The 16292-nt window shown below is 44.1% G+C and overlaps 1 protein-coding gene across 1 annotated transcript in view; it reads right to left on the reverse strand.

Annotated features, from left to right (window-relative positions):
- LOC117381199 (interferon regulatory factor 1-like) overlaps positions 1-8 on the reverse strand; it is a 4920-nt gene extending 4912 nt beyond the window's left edge. Inside the window, exon 1 of the mRNA XM_033978100.2 lies at positions 1-8. This exon is cut by the window's left edge and continues 137 nt beyond it. The gene's annotated coding sequence lies outside the window, so the exon portion shown is untranslated.
- Between the last annotated feature and the right edge of the window lie 16284 nt (positions 9-16292).

Genomic DNA, 16292 nt, shown 5'->3' on the forward strand with positions numbered 1-16292 from the left:
CTGAAGTTGCTGAGCTGCTGCTGGCTGAATATTTATAGGCACAGATGGGTATTCCCCGGTCCTGCAGCGCCGCTACTGTCCACAATGCAACATTATCCCCAAACAGAAGCTGCATTTTGCCTCCATGTCTGTGCGTAAAACGTGCGTAAAAGCGTGCCAAATGCGTAAAATAACCCCCACTTTGCTATTTAAACTGCCATTTTCTTGCAAATAATGACAAACTGTTTTATTCCTATGCTGGGCGGAAGTTTCTGTGTTTGTAGTAGAAGGTGGCCGCGCATGCGCAGTGGGCTCACCCAGCGCCGCTCGCTCTGGAGTTTACGGGAAATCATGTTGCTGAAAAGAAGACGGAAGGAGAGGAGGGCAGCGGCGCAGGCGGCTGCAGTGGCACGTACACACACCCACGCGCGCCTTAAACCCGCGCCACAGTCTGTCAATAACACGAAGCTTTGTTATTAGCAAAGTATTGTGCGAGAGTTTGGAATGTAGTGTGGAAATTGTTATGAAATGTTGCGTGTAACGTGTTTAAAACTGGTATGGACGCACAAATACCTGCGAATATACAACATTCTCTTTGCTGGGATTTTAATGAATGCAAACAAATATTAAATCACAGACTAAAGCGTGGGTTTAGTAAATATGCAGCGTGAAAATGTGAAATATCAAACATCTTTAGGGTTAAACATGTTTTATACCATAACTAGCTGTGCCATAACTACATTATTAGCTTTTATTGTTGCATTGTGGGAATATTTGCCTTTGCCTCAGTGGGTGGAATAGTTTGCAAATATAGATTAAATTAAATTAAATTAAATATGGGACCCCCGGTGTTTGTAAAATGTATGTACCACCGCCTCCATCAGCTGCTTAAAAGAGGCTGCAAAGTTACAAGGTCATTCTATCAAAGTGCAAAGTTTTATTTATACATAACTGTTTTATTGTCTTTGGTTTTATTTAGGGGATTATAAACCTCTGACCATAATAAAAATGCAGGTAGAGTCCTGGTGCGTGCATGACTGCTCTCTGTAAACAGCACTGACAGTGAAGTGCTGCGTTTACGGGAAATGCTGTAGTAGCGTTTTTTCTGCCGCTAGGGGGTGAATCGGCGCTGTGTCCGGTGTTTTCATGAAGCTGCTGCAGAGAAGCCGTGAGTTTACGTGAAGTGGAGCGTGGACAGGGCCGATTCAAGAGTTTGCAATGCAGGCCAACCTATTCAAGGAATGAGAGGCATCATAAAAACAACACACATCTTAAACACATCTGAATAAGTGTCTATAAATACATCACTTAAATAAAAACATAACTTAAATAGTCTTAATAAGTTTAAACAAAGGGAATGATACAGTCGCTCCAGTATAATAACACAACACATAATAATAAAAAGTGACTGGCTCATCCTCGTTTGACCTAAATCTGTTTAAATCTGTTCTGTTTATTCCCTCCTGCTCTTGTCCTTTGCATTTGACCCATGGGCCCATCGTTACCTCTGGGGTCAAACGGGTCAAACGTGTGTAACCCTGTGTCTGTTCAAACACATCAGGGGTTTGTTTAATGAACCAACACAGAAGTTTAACTCAGGCTCATTTTACTCAGGCTCATTTTACTCAGGCTCATTTTACTCAGGCTCATTTAAGTCAGACTCATTTAAGTCAGGTTCATTTTAGTCAGGCTCATTTTCCTCAGGTTTATTTTACTTAGGCTCATTTTACTCAGGCTCATTTAAGTCAGGCTCGTTTTACTCCGGCTCATCCTATCGTTTCATAATTATAATAAAATATAAAAATATAAGGTTGACCCTGACCCACAGTGACCACACGAGACTTTTCAGGCTGATAAAAGGTCAATCTTCTGGCTGGACGTTCCCGCGCTGGTGCGTAAAGGCGCGCGGTGCGTCAGGGTGCGTCAGGTTGCGTCAGGTTGCGTCAGGACGCTTTGGGGGGGACATTACCCTATTGTGGCAGTGGCCCACACACTGCGGAACTACGAGACTGTGGAACTATGGAGGCTACTGTAAAATATCATGTAACAATGAGTGTGTGTGTGTGTTTGTGCGCGCGCCAAACTTGGGCACTGGGTTCATGTTGCGTAACGGCCGCGCGCATAACTCTGTATGTCATCATGTTTTAACACGCACGCGCATTCTCTCCAAACGTAAAGACATTCCCCTCAATCCCAGACTTAAACTTTGGGAAACTCCGGAGCCTGGATGGACCGGACCAAAAACTCCATTGGAAACGTCCCTTTCCTTTTCCCTTTCCTTATCCCTCCCTCCCTCTCTCCCTCCCTCCCTCTCTCCCTCCATCCTCCGCCCGCGCGCTCCTTGAGACACGCTCGCGCACGCCCCCTCGCTCTGTCACGTGGAGGGAGGCGCGTGTGGGAAGTCCCAAACTGGACCGTGAGGTGTCCGCGCGGTGACAGCGGAGTTTCCCAAAGACTCAGGGGGCGGGAGCGAGCGCGGCGGGAGCGAGCGCGGCGGGAGGGAGCTCAGGCCGCGCGCGCGCCTTCGTCCATGTGCGTTTGGGGATTACGTCAGACTGTAAGAAGGGGTCTAGGTCATGGATAATAATAATAATAATAATAATAATAATAATAATAATAATAATAATAATAATAATAATAATAATAATAATAATAATAATAATAAATAAATACATAAAATGGCAAAACTGTTGCACTATGTAACTTTTCTGCTTAACTCCATGGAGATGTTATTGCTTTGTCTGGAATGTTCTGTAGTATGGCATTAAATCAGTCCTATTGTGCTTGTGTCTTTATGGTTCTCATCTCTGTGGATCATTTTGTTATAATTTAAACATTTTAAATCACAATATTCACCTAAAACGACGCGTAAACGAAACAAATGCTGACTTCTGCGTTAGAAACCTGCAGTGTCCAATGGGACCTCACGTCGCCGTAAATGTCGTCACAACAAAGCGCCGCTGTAGCGCCCCCTGTGGACAGATGCACGTCACACTAGAGCAGCACTTTTTTTTTTCATTTGTACCAAAATGACGACGCGACGCTGCAGAATCCTACGAGTATCAACGATTAAGAAAATAAAAGGAGGAGGAAGAGCGGACGTCACAGTGGGCGTGTCACAGTGGGCGTGTCACAGTGGGCGTGTCACAGCGGGCGTGTCACAGCGGGCGTGTCACAGTGGGCGTGTCACAGTGGGCGTGTCACAGTGGAGGTTAAACGGGGGCAGATCGACAAAAGTGACGTCTTGAAAATAAAAGATTAAAGATTAAACTCAAACATGAATCAGTCCAAATAAAACAGCAGCACATGTCTGGACATTTTAAATCTTGTTGAGAAAATGAACGATGCTTTTGAGAGTGTTTCTTGATCTTATAAAGGCGTTTCCCGTTGATCGTGAAACTGTTTCTGGTAAATGGATGCACGATGGTGTCAGGAGAATACAACTCCAGTCGTTCAGGAGTCATATCTGTGGAGGAGAGCCACATGTGCACGATGAGGAACAAAACTCATTGAGACAGGTGTCCCACAAGGATCCATGATGGGGCCGGATTTATTTACTATAAATGACTAAAGTTGTATTTGCTGATGACACAAATCTGCTTATATCACGTAAAAACCTGGACCAGTGTGGGAATCTTCTGAATGAGCATTTGGTGAAGGGAAATACAACAAACTGTCCTTAAATATGAGCAAAACCATTTTTTTTAAGTCGTTTTCTTGCCAAACAGATATAAATCCAGTGATGAAAATATAAGCACACAAACAGACGGCCAAGAGATTCAAGAAGCTGACTAAACTAAAATCCTAGGAATTGGGCAATTTTTAAATAAAAAAAAACAAAACATGGTTAAAAACATGTAAAAAAAATTGTTGGTCTGCTCTTTAAAATCAGACTTGTACTGATCCGTGTTTGAACCTCACCTAAAGGACTTCAGTGTGACATGGTGTAACATTTATTCTACTTAAAAAATCTCAGGGATTACAAAAGAAATCCACGAGGGCGATCAAACCCGCTCCTCCACAGATCTGCCTCCTAAAGATTCCCTAATATTTATCATAAAGCTGCAGTGTGGTCCTCAGACTGAACAGTGGATTGTGTTTCTCTCACTCATCTCTCACCAGCACAAGGAAATAAAAAAACAGCTTTAGTGTCGTCCACAAATATGGAATAAACCAGACGGTGACATTAAACCTCATCATTTATATTTGAAATACAGTTAAAATGTAAACTCCTGTAAAAGAGTTTTTCTGTTTGCTCATGAACGGGTTGGGGTGTGTGTGTGTGTGTGTGTGTGTGTGTAGGTGGGGGGGGGGGGGGTGTAGGGGTGTGTGTGTGCGTGTAGATGGGGGTGTGTGTGTATGTGTGTAGGTGTGTGTATGTGTCTGTATGTGTCTGTGTATGTGTGTGTATATTTGTGTGTGTATGTGTGTGTATATTTGTGTGTGTATTTGTGTGTGTAAGGGTGTGTATGGGTGTGTGTATGTGTGTGTATATTTGTGTGTGTATGTGTGTGTATATGTGTGTGTATATTTGTGTGGGTGTGCGTATTTAATTTTTCTTGCTTTATTTTTTTATCTTATTTAATTACATTATTTATTATTATTATTTATTTATTTATTATTATTATTATTATTATTATTATTATTATTATTATTATTATTATTTATTTATTTATTTATTTATTTATTTATTTATTTATTTATTTATTATTATTTATTTATTTATTTATTATTATTTATTTAATTTCGTACACACTTGTGCCTTTTTTAACGTTGATAATTGTGTAAAATAAACTTCAGAGGCTCATTGAGAAGAAACGACTTTAAACTTTAAAAGATCTAAACAGTTTGAAGAACAATCTCCATGGAAACAAGCACTGCCGGACCTGGTTACAGATCAGATCTATGGAGAGGTGTTTATTATAACCATTATTGAATTGTTGCAAGAAATATACTGTCACACTGAGCAACATTACAAAACAGTCTCCATGGAAACAAGCAGGTGGCAGAAAAGTTACACAACACGGACACACAACACACACAAACACATCTCCACGGGATTTTAAAGGGACGGTTTTATGAGTATTTAAAGATACACCACGTCACTTTTTGAACAGAGGGTAAGACGTGACAGGAGTGGTCAGTCAGAGCCACTTGTTGCTAACGGTAACCATGAGCAACGGGCGGCGAACGGAAGAATACTTTGAAAATGTTACAGAATACTGAATAACCAAACTACACGGTCCAATCAGAGTACTGCGTTCTCTGACATATGGTATAATCAGAGTACTGCGTTCTCTTGTACACGGTCCAATCAGAGTACTGCGTTCTGACACATGGTCCAATCAGAGTACTGCGTTCTGACACATGGTCCAATCAGAGTACTGCATTCTCTGACATATGGTATAATCAGAGTACTGCGTTCTCTGACACATGGTCCAATCAGAGTACTGCGTTCTGACACATGGTCCAATCAGAGTACTGTGTTCTCTGACATATGGTATAATCAGAGTACTGCGTTCTCTTGTACACGGTCCAATCAGAGTACTGCGTTCTGACACACGGTCCAATCAGAGTACTGCATTCTGACACACGGTCCAATCAGAGTACTGCATTCTGACACACGGTCCAATCAGAGTACTGCATTCTCTGGTACATGGTCCAATCAGAGTACTGCGTTCTCTTGTACACGGTCCAATCAGAGTACTGCATTCTGACACACGGTCCAATCAGAGTACTGCGTTCTCTTGTACATGGTCCAATCAGAGTACTGCATTCTCTGGTACATGGTCCAATCAGAGTACTGCGTTCTCTGACACACAGTACAATCAGAGCACTGCGTTCTCTGACACACAGTACAATCAGAGTACTGCGTTCTCTGGTACACGGTCCAATCAGAGTACTGCGTTCTGGTAAAAACATGACATTTAAACACAAACAGATGTATTTTTGTTGCTCTGTTTGTTTATTTCAGTTTAATTAGAGACAAAAATCACACTTGCCTCAACACCGGAGCTTTGTTCTGTTTATTCTCTAAAAGTACCACCACGTGTTCCTTTTTAATTTAGAAAAGTAACTGTATTCTGAAATTATGTATGTCTATGTGATCACTTATCTACTGTAGAAGTACTTTTACAACGTCACCTGTAAATATGAGTCATTCCGGAAACAAATTTGAATGATTTTACTTTAACTTTTTTGTTTTTTTCAGTTGCGATTGGTACAGATGCTTCTTGTGTTTCCTGTTTTGCCCTGAGACTCAAGTGGAGGTGCTGCTGTAGGATCTAAGGGACTTTGGAGATCCTGGTGGACTCTTGTAGGATTAGAAGGACTTTGGAGATCCCGGTGGACTCTTGTAGGATTAGAAGGACTTTGGAGATCCCGGTGGACTCTTGTAGGATTAGAAGGACTTTGGAGATCCCGGTGGACTCTTGTAGGATTAGAAGGACTTTGGAGATCCCGGTGGACTCTTGTAGGATTAGAAGGACTTTGGAGATCCCGGTGGACTCTTGTAGGATTAGAAGGACTTTGGAGATCCCGGTGGACTCTTGTAGGATTAGAAGGACTTTGGAGATCCCGGTGGATTCTTGTAGGATTAGAAGGACTTTGGAGATCCCGGTGGATTCTTGTAGGATTAGAAGGACTTTGGAGATCCCGGTGGACTCTTGAAGGATCAGATGGAGTTTGGAGATGAAGGTTATGAGATGAACTTTGTGGGGAACACAGCAGTTACATAGGTTTGATTGACATGGAACGCTAAGCAGCAGCCAGAGTCCTAACAGGAACTAAAAGAAAAGACCACATCAGTCCTGTACTAAAATATCTGCACTGGCTTCCTGTCGAGCTTAGAATCAAATTCAAAGTCCTCCTCCTGACATACAAAGCTCTAAACGGTATGGCCCCATCCTATCTGCAAGATGCTATTGTCCCGTACCAGCCAAACAGAGCACTCCGCTCTCAGAATGCAGGACTATTAGTGGTTCCTAGAGTGTCCAAAAGTACAGTGGGAGGGAGAGCATTCAGTTACCAAGCTCCTGTGCTATGGAATCAACTCCCTGCTGATGTTAAACAGGCCCCCACAGTCTCTGTATTTAAGACCAGGCTTAAAACCTTCCTCTTCGGTATAGACCAGGTTACATAGTGAGGGAGTTAGGGACATTAAAACCCGGGATAAGACAGGCTGCAGTAGGAGTAACTAGCTGGGGGAAGTATGGCAACCTGAGCACTATCCTCTACTTTGTCCTATTTTCTCATCAGCAATGCTATTCACATGTTGTCCCCTGTCCCACTCCCCCTGTGGAGTGTATCTCTTTCAGATGCCCCGATGACAGCTGGACCCTCTCCTCCTCCACCCGCCTCCCTCTCCTCCTCGTCTGGCCGATTTTTCTTGTTTTGTCTGATTTTTCCTGTTGTTTTGTTTTTGTGTGTATATCTCGGTGGCTGAGTGGCTCATGTCTCACAGCAGAGGGTTTGGTTGATCCCCGGGTCACCAGGCCTTTCTGTGTGGAGTTTTTCATGTTTCTCCTCGTGTCTGGATGGGTTTCCTCCGGGTACTCCGGTTTCCCCCATCAACCAAAACATGAACGCCCTTTGAGACAACTGTTGTTGTGATTTTGGGCGTTACAAAAATAAAATAAATTGAATTAAGTGACATGCTGAGAATTTAGAGAGTCCACAGATCTGACCTGTAACATTGTGGAGAGTCTGCAGAGAGTTTGGCATTACACTTATGGTCTTATATTCATCTCATTAAAGCTACAGTGTGTAACTTTCGGGGGGTGGCACATCACCTATGATTCAATAGAAATAGAGGAGTTTTACTTCAGAACATTCCACATGAAGATAAAAGTCATACTGTGGAGGATTTTAGCCACAACATTATTTCCATGTAAATAAGCAGGTCCTCCTCCAGGCCAAATAAGAGTCAGGTTTGTGGAGATGCGAGCCCAGTCACAGTAAGAACACTTTCTATATTTTCAGAGCAATAAATGCAACATAATAAAAAAAATATCATGGAGGAAGCTGCTTGTTCTGTCATATTTCAGATGAATAAAAGTGGGTTGTGACAGCTTTTCTTAGAGGCTGAGAAACAAGAGCAAGTCACTTCCTCTTTTCAACCGACCACAGTTTGACTGAAATATTCAACACAATTCAACAGAGGAAGTTTACTTCACCAGGACATTTTAGGTACTTTACATTCCCCCACATCAGCCGCTGAAAAACAGACACAAAATTTAACAAAAAACCCAGAAAGAAACACACTTAAAATAAGACTCAGACTCAAACAAACAAACAAGTGACTTCAGGGAGGGACAGGAAGTGACCCCATCTGAGACAGGGCAACAGTGACCCCATCTGAGACAGGACAACAGTGACCCCATCTGAAACAGGACAACAGTGACCCCATCTGAGACAGGACAACAGTGACCCCATCTGAAACAGGACAACAGTGACCCCATCTGAGACAGGACAACGGTGACCCCATCTGAGACAGGGCAACAGTGACCCCATCTGAGACAGGGCAACAGTGACCCCATCTGAAACAGGACAACAGTGACCCCATCTGAGACAGGGCAACAGTGACCCCATCTGAAACAGGACAACAGTGACCCCATCTGAAGCAGGACAACAGTGACCCCCATCTGAAACAGGACAACAGTGACCCCATCTGAAACAGGGCAACAGTGACCCCATCTGAGACAGGACAACAGTGACCCCATCTGAGACAGGACAACAGTGACCCCATCTGAGACAGGACAACAGTGACCCCATCTGAAACAGGACAACAGTGACCCCATCTGAAACAGGACAACAGTGACCCCGCCGCTCTGAAACATGACGACAGTGACCCCGCCGCTCTGAAACGGGACAACAGTGACCCCATCTGAGACAGGGCAACAGTGACCCTTGAGATAAACAAAAAAAATATTACTACTTGAAAACTTTACCATAGTGATGTGGCAGCTTTAACATGACGTGACCCCATGACCTTATAAATAATGTTTTTCTTTCTTCAAAACTCAGCTGTGCACATCATAAACCTGAGTTCTATAAACTACTACAGTGAAGTCATGTTTTATTTTTTGGTATTTTATTAAAAAACCCTGAAACGTGTTGAGGTGTGACTTATTTAAAGTGTCATGTGACTGTATATTACATCTTTAATACCTCATAGAAGTCAAACACTCTGTCTTTAACATGTTTTCTCTTTATAAAATGATATAAAAACTGTCATCATGTGTCTTCTGTCTCTACGGCGCTGCATAGTGGCCAGATGGGGGCGGTGCAGGTTAAAGGTCCAGTTCCTCTGTGACCTCAGATTAGGGTCACGTCACATGACCCGAGACTCAAAGCCTTTTACGGCTCTGGAGGCTTCTCCATCTGCAGAGACAGCACCTCCAAACAAACACCAGGAGGCGCCGTGGAGCTCGGCACGGCTTCCGGAAGAACATTTTCCCCACGGAACTTTGGGAAAATAACGGCTACTCTATTTATAAATGTGTTTATCTCACGTTATCCAGGGTCAGGCTCTGTTTGATTTAATGTCCATAAAGCTTCAAGTCCTGATTCAGTCCTGGTTTAGACCTGGTTTAGACCTGGTTTAGACCTGGTTTAGACTTGGTTTAGTCACAGTTTAGACCTGGTTTAGACCTGGTTTAGACCTGGTTTAAACCTGGTTTAGACCTGGTTTAGTCACAGTTTAGACCTGGTTTAGACCTGGTTTAGACCTGGTTTAGTCACAGTTTAGACCTGGTTTAGACCTGGTTTAGACCTGGTTTAGACCTGGTTTAGTCACAGTTTAGACCTGGTTTAGACCTGCTTTAGACCTGGTTTAGTCCTGGTTTAGACCTGGTTTAGTCACAGTTTAGACCTGGTTTAGACCTGGTTTAGACCTGGTTTAGTCCTGGTTTAGTCCTGGTTTAGTCACAGTTTAGACCTGGTTTAGACCTGGTTTAGACCTGGTTTAGACCTGGTTTAGACCTGGTTTAGTCCTGGTTTAGTCCTGGTTTAGACCTGGTTTAGACCTGCTTTAGACCTGGTTTAGACCTGGTTTAGACCTGGTTTAGTCACAGTTTAGACCTGGTTTAGACCTGGTTTAGATCTGGTTTAGACCTGGTTTAGTCACAGTTTAGACCTGGTTTAGACCTGGTTTAGACCTGGTTTAGTCCTGGTTTAGACCTGGTTTAGTCACAGTTTAGACCTGGTTTAGTCACAGTTTAGACCTGGTTTAGACCTGGTTTAGACTTGGTTTAGACCTGGTTTAGTCACAGTTTAGACCTGGTTTAGACCTGGTTTAGACCTGGTTTAGACCTGCTTTAGACCTGGTTTAGTCCTGGTTTAGACCTGGTTTAGTCACAGTTTAGACCTGGTTTAGACCTGGTTTAGTCACAGTTTAGACCTGGTTTAGACCTGGTTTAGTCACAGTTTAGACCTGGTTTAGACCTGGTTTAGACCTGGTTTAGTCACAGTTTAGACCTGGTTTAGACCTGGTTTAGACCTGGTTTAAACCTGGTTTAGACCTGGTTTAGTCACAGTTTAGACCTGGTTTAGACCTGGTTTAGACCTGGTTTAGTCCTGGTTTAGACCTGGTTTAGTCACAGTTTAGACCTGGTTTAGACCTGGTTTAGACCTGGTTTAGACCTGGTTTAGACCTGGTTTAGACCTGGTTTAAACCTGGTTTAGACCTGGTTTAGTCACAGTTTAGACCTGGTTTAGACCTGGTTTAGACCTGGTTTAGTCCTGGTTTAGACCTGGTTTAGTCACAGTTTAGACCTGGTTTAGACCTGGTTTAGACCTGGTTTAGACCTGGTTTAGTCACAGTTTAGACCTGGTTTAGACCTGCTTTAGACCTGGTTTAGTCCTGGTTTAGACCTGGTTTAGTCACAGTTTAGACCTGGTTTAGTCCTGGTTTAGTCAAAGTTTAGACCTGGTTTAGACCTGGTTTAGACCTGGTTTAGACCTGGTTTAGACCTGGTTTAGACCTGCTTTAGACCTGGTTTAGACCTGGTTTAGACCTGGTTTAGACCTGGTTTAGTCACAGTTTAGACCTGGTTTAGACCTGGTTTAGATCTGGTTTAAACCTGGTTTAGACCTGGTTTAGTCACAGTTTAGACCTGGTTTAGACCTGGTTTAGACCTGGTTTAGTCCTGGTTTAGACCTGGTTTAGTCACAGTTTAGACCTGGTTTAGTCACAGTTTAGACCTGGTTTAGACCTGGTTTAGACCTGGTTTAGACCTGGTTTAGTCACAGTTTAGACCTGGTTTAGACCTGGTTTAGACCTGGTTTAGACCTGCTTTAGACCTGGTTTAGACCTGGTTTAGACCTGGTTTAGACCTGGTTTAGTCACAGTTTAGACCTGGTTTAGACCTGGTTTAGATCTGGTTTAAACCTGGTTTAGACCTGGTTTAGTCACAGTTTAGACCTGGTTTAGACCTGGTTTAGACCTGGTTTAGTCCTGGTTTAGACCTGGTTTAGTCACAGTTTAGACCTGGTTTAGTCACAGTTTAGACCTGGTTTAGACCTGGTTTAGACCTGGTTTAGACCTGGTTTAGTCACAGTTTAGACCTGGTTTAGACCTGGTTTAGACCTGGTTTAAACCTGGTTTAGACCTGGTTTAGTCACAGTTTAGACCTGGTTTAGACCTGGTTTAGACCTGGTTTAGTCCTGGTTTAGACCTGGTTTAGTCACAGTTTAGACCTGGTTTAGACCTGGTTTAGACCTGGTTTAGTCCTGGTTTAGACCTGGTTTAGTCACAGTTTAGACCTGGTTTAGACCTGGTTTATACCTGGTTTAGTCCTGGTTTAGTCACAGTTTAGACCTGGTTTAGACCTGGTTTAGACCTGGTTTAGACCTGGTTTAGTCCTGGTTTAGTCCTGGTTTAGACCTGGTTTAGACCTGCTTTAGACCTGGTTTAGACCTGGTTTAGACCTGGTTTAGTCACAGTTTAGACCTGGTTTAGACCTGGTTTAGACCTGGTTTAGTCCTGGTTTAGACCTGGTTTAGTCACAGTTTAGACCTGGTTTAGTCACAGTTTAGACCTGGTTTAGACCTGGATTAGACCTGGTTTAGACCTGGTTTAGTCACAGTTTAGACCTGGTTTAGACCTGGTTTAGACCTGGTTTAGACCTGGTTTAGACCTGGTTTAGACCTGGTTTAGAACTGGTTTAGACCTGGTTTAGTCCTGGTTTAGACCTGCTTTAGACCTGGTTTAGTCCTGGTTTAGACCTGGTTTAGTCACAGTTTAGACCTGGTTAAGACCTGGTTTAGACCTGGTTTAGACCTGGTTTAGACCTGGTTTAGTCACAGTTTAGACCTGGTTTAGACCTGGTTTAGACCTGGTTTAGTGCTGGTTTAGACCTGGTTTAGTCACAGTTTAGACCTGGTTTAGACCTGGTTTAGACCTGGTTTAGACCTGCTTTAGACCTGGTTTAGTCCTGGTTTAGACCTGGTTTAGTCACAGTTTAGACCTGGTTTAGACCTGGTTTAGACCTGCTTTAGACCTGGTTTAGTCCTGGTTTAGACCTGGTTTAGTCACAGTTTAGACCTGGTTAAGACCTGGTTTAGACCTGGTTTAGACCTGGTTAAGACCTGGTTTAGTCACAGTTTAGACCTGGTTTAGACCTGCTTTAGACCTGGTTTAGTCACAGTTTAGACCTGGTTTAGACCCGGTTTAGTCCAGGTTTAGTCCTGGTTTAGACCTGGTTTAGACCTGCTTTAGTCAAAGTTTAGACCTGGTTTAGACCCGATTTAGTCCAGGTTTAGTCCTGGTTTAGTCCCTCTTCAGTCCTGGTTTTGTCCTGGTTTAGTCCCTCTTCAGTCCTGGTTTAGTCCTGGTTAGGTCCTGGTTTAGTCCCGGTTTAGTCCCGGTTTAGTCCCGGTTTAGTCCTGGTTCAGTCCTGGTTCAGTCCTGGTTTAGTCCCTCTTCAGTCATGGTTTAGTCCTGGTTTAGTCCTGGTTAGGTCCTGGTTCAGTCGCGGTTTAGTCCCGGTTTAGTCCCGGTTTAGTCCCGGTTCAGTCCCGGTTCAGTCCCGGTTCAGTCCCGGTTTAGTCCTACTTCAGTCCTGGTTTAGTCCTGGTTTAGTCCCAGTTCAGTCGTGGTTCAGTCCTGTTCTAGTTCTGTTCTCATGTAAAAGTTTCTCCTCCTGTGATTGGTCCGTGCGGCTCACCTGATCTGTGATTGGTCCGTGCGGCTCACCTGCGTCTGTGATTGGTCGAGCTCTTCTGTACTGACTCAGACTCTGACGCTCTAAAAATAAACGATACTATTTTAATCGTTGTCATTACGTTAAAACTCACCATCACCACATCCAAGCACCGCTCACCCTTCATCTCTCTCTTTCTCATCCCTCTCTTCTCCTCCTCTCGTCTCCTCCTGCATCTCTCCATCCCTCTCTCTTCCTCTCTCCTCCTCTACGCCTCTGTCATTCTCTCTCCCCCTCCCTCTTTCACCACCTCTCTTCCCCTCCCTCTCTCCACCCCTCCCTCCATCCCTCTCTTTACTGTGTCATCCGTTGTCGGGGTTACTCTAGTTCATGGGGCGGGGCTTGGCGCGTCACGTGATGAGGATGTGGTGTTACTGTGAGTCAAAGGCCTTTGCGCTGGAGGAGCTGCTGCTTCACACACAGCACAGCTTTGACTGTTTTTATTTATTTTGAATTTAATTTGAACAAAGAAAAGAAAATAACACGTTACATCGTAACGATTAAAAATGCAAAAAAGGAAAATCATATTGTTAATACGAGGTTTAGTCCTGGTTTAGTCCTGGTTTAGTCCTGGTTCAGTCCTGGTTTAGTCCTGGTTTAGTCCTGGTTTAGACCTGGTTTAGACCTGGTTCAGTCCTGGTTCAGTCCTAGTTTAGTTCTGGTTTAGTCCTGGTTTAGTCCTGGTTTAGACCTGGTTTAGACCTGGTTTAGTCCTGGTTTAGTCCTGGTTTAGTCCTGGTTTAGTCCTGGTTTAGTTCTGGTTTAGTCCTGGTTTAGTCCTGGTTTAGTCCTGGTTTAGTCCTGGTTTAGTCCTGGTTCAGTCCTGGTTTAGTCCTAGTTTAGTCCTGGTTTAGTCCTGGTTTAGACCTGGTTTAGTCCTGGTTCAGTCCTGGTTTAGTCCTAGTTTAGTCCTGGTTTAGTCCTGGTTTAGACCTGGTTTAGACCTGGTTCAGTCCTGGTTCAGTCCTAGTTTAGTTCTGGTTTAGTCCTGGTTTAGTCCTGGTTTAGACCTGGTTTAGTCCTGGTTTAGTCCTGGTTCAGTCCTGGTTTAGTCCTGGTTTAGACCTGGTTTAGTCCTGGTTCAGTCCTGGTTTAGTCCTAGTTTAGTCCTGGTTTAGTCCTGGTTTAGACCTGGTTTAGACCTGGTTCAGTCCTGGTTTAGTCCTAGTTTAGTCCTGGTTTAGTCCTGGTTTAGACCTGGTTTAGACCTGGTTCAGTCCCGGTTTAGTCCCAGTCTAGTTCCGGTTTAGTCCCAGTTTAGACCTGGTTTAGTCCTGGTTTAGTCCTGGTTCAGTCCTGGTTTAGTCCTGGTTTAGACCTGGTTTAGTCCTGGTTTAGTCCTGGTTCAGTCCTGGTTTAGTCCTGGTTTAGTCCTGGTTTAGTCCTGGTTTAGTCCTGGTTCAGTCCTGGTTTAGTCCTAGTTTAGTCCTGGTTTAGTCCTGGTTTAGACCTGGTTTAGTCCTGGTTCAGTCCTGGTTTAGTCCTAGTTTAGTCCTGGTTTAGTCCTGGTTTAGACCTGGTTTAGACCTGGTTCAGTCCTGGTTCAGTCCTGGTTTAGTCCTAGTTTAGTTCTGGTTTAGTCCTGGTTTAGTCCTGGTTTAGACCTGGTTTAGACCTGGTTTAGTCCTGGTTCAGTCCTGGTTTAGTCCTGGTTTAGACCTGGTTTAGTCCTGGTTCAGTCCTGGTTTAGTCCTAGTTTAGTCCTGGTTTAGTCCTGGTTTAGACCTGGTTTAGATCTGGTTCAGTCCTGGTTTAGTCCTAGTTTAGTCCTGGTTCAGTCCTGGTTCAGTCCTGGTTTAATCCTGGTTTAGTCCTGGTTTAGACCTGGTTTAGTCCTGGTTTAGACCTGGTTTAGTCCTGGTTTAGTCCTGGTTTAGACCTGGTTTAGTCCTGGTTCAGTCCTGGTTTAGTCCTAGTTTAGTCCTGGTTTAGTCCTGGTTTAGTCCTGGTTTAGACCTGGTTTGGACCTGGTTTGGACCTGGTTTAGACCTGGTTTAGTCCTGGTTCAGTCCTGGTTTAGTCCTGGTTTAGACCTGGTTTGGACCTGGTTTGGACCTGGTTTAGACCTGGTTTAGTCCTGGTTCAGTCCTGGTTTAGCCCTGGTCTAGTCCCGGTTTAGTCCCAGTCTAGTTCCGGTTTAGTCCCAGTTTAGACCTGGTTTAGTCCTGGTTTAGTCCTGGTTCAGTCCTGGTTTAGTCCTGGTTTAGACCTGGTTTAGTCCTGGTTTAGTCCTGGTTTAGTCCTGGTTTAGTCCTGGTTTAGACCTGGTTTAGTCCTGGTTTAGTCCTGGTTCAGTCCTGGTTTAGTCCTGGTTTAGTCCTGGTTTAGTCCTGGTTTAGACCTGGTTTAGTCCTGGTTTAGTCCTGGTTTAGTCCTGGTTCAGTCCTGGTTCAGTCCTGGTTTAGTCCTGGTTTAGACCTGGTTTAGTCCTGGTTCAGTCCTGGTTCAGTCCTGGTTTAGTCCTGGTTTAGCCCTGGTTTAGTCCTGGTTCAGTCCTGGTTTAGTCCTGGTTTAGACCTGGTTTAGTCCTGGTTTAGTCCTGGTTCAGTCCTGGTTTAGTCCTGGTTTAGTCCTGGTTTAGTCCTGGTTCAGTCCTGGTTTAGTCCTGGTTCATTCGTTCTGTTTTTGCAGGACTGTTTGTTTTAAATAAATAACAAAAACACTAAATAAAACTAAATAAAATAAACACGTTCTTCCTGAGCCTGTGACGTGTTATCACGTGATCACGTGACCGCGTTGCACTCGTTCCAATAAAAACACAGACGTTGCTAAATTCGCGTGTCCATGTTTTTCTGGACTGTGAACTATTGATTAAACAGTCTCCCAAAATAAATAAATAAATAAAAATGTGAGACATGACGCGGTGATAAGTCCGGCCTTATCCCCGGTCACCTTGGCGCGTGCCCGCCGCGTGCACGCCTCGTGCACGTCTTCCCGGGGCCATGTCGCGCGCTCCGCAGATGCTCCAGACGCACCGGGTCTAAACCTCCCGCTCCTCTCTGTCCAAAACCTCTGCGTAAAGGAATCGGACCACCGGTTTGTCCCCTCCTCCTCCGCGTGTCCCCCCCCGCTGCGCCTCTCATATATGTGTCCTCCCTCCCTCCTCTTCCT

Source organism: Periophthalmus magnuspinnatus, chromosome 14, assembly GCF_009829125.3.
Source record: "Periophthalmus magnuspinnatus isolate fPerMag1 chromosome 14, fPerMag1.2.pri, whole genome shotgun sequence".
Taxonomy (NCBI): Eukaryota; Metazoa; Chordata; class Actinopteri; order Gobiiformes; family Gobiidae; genus Periophthalmus; species Periophthalmus magnuspinnatus.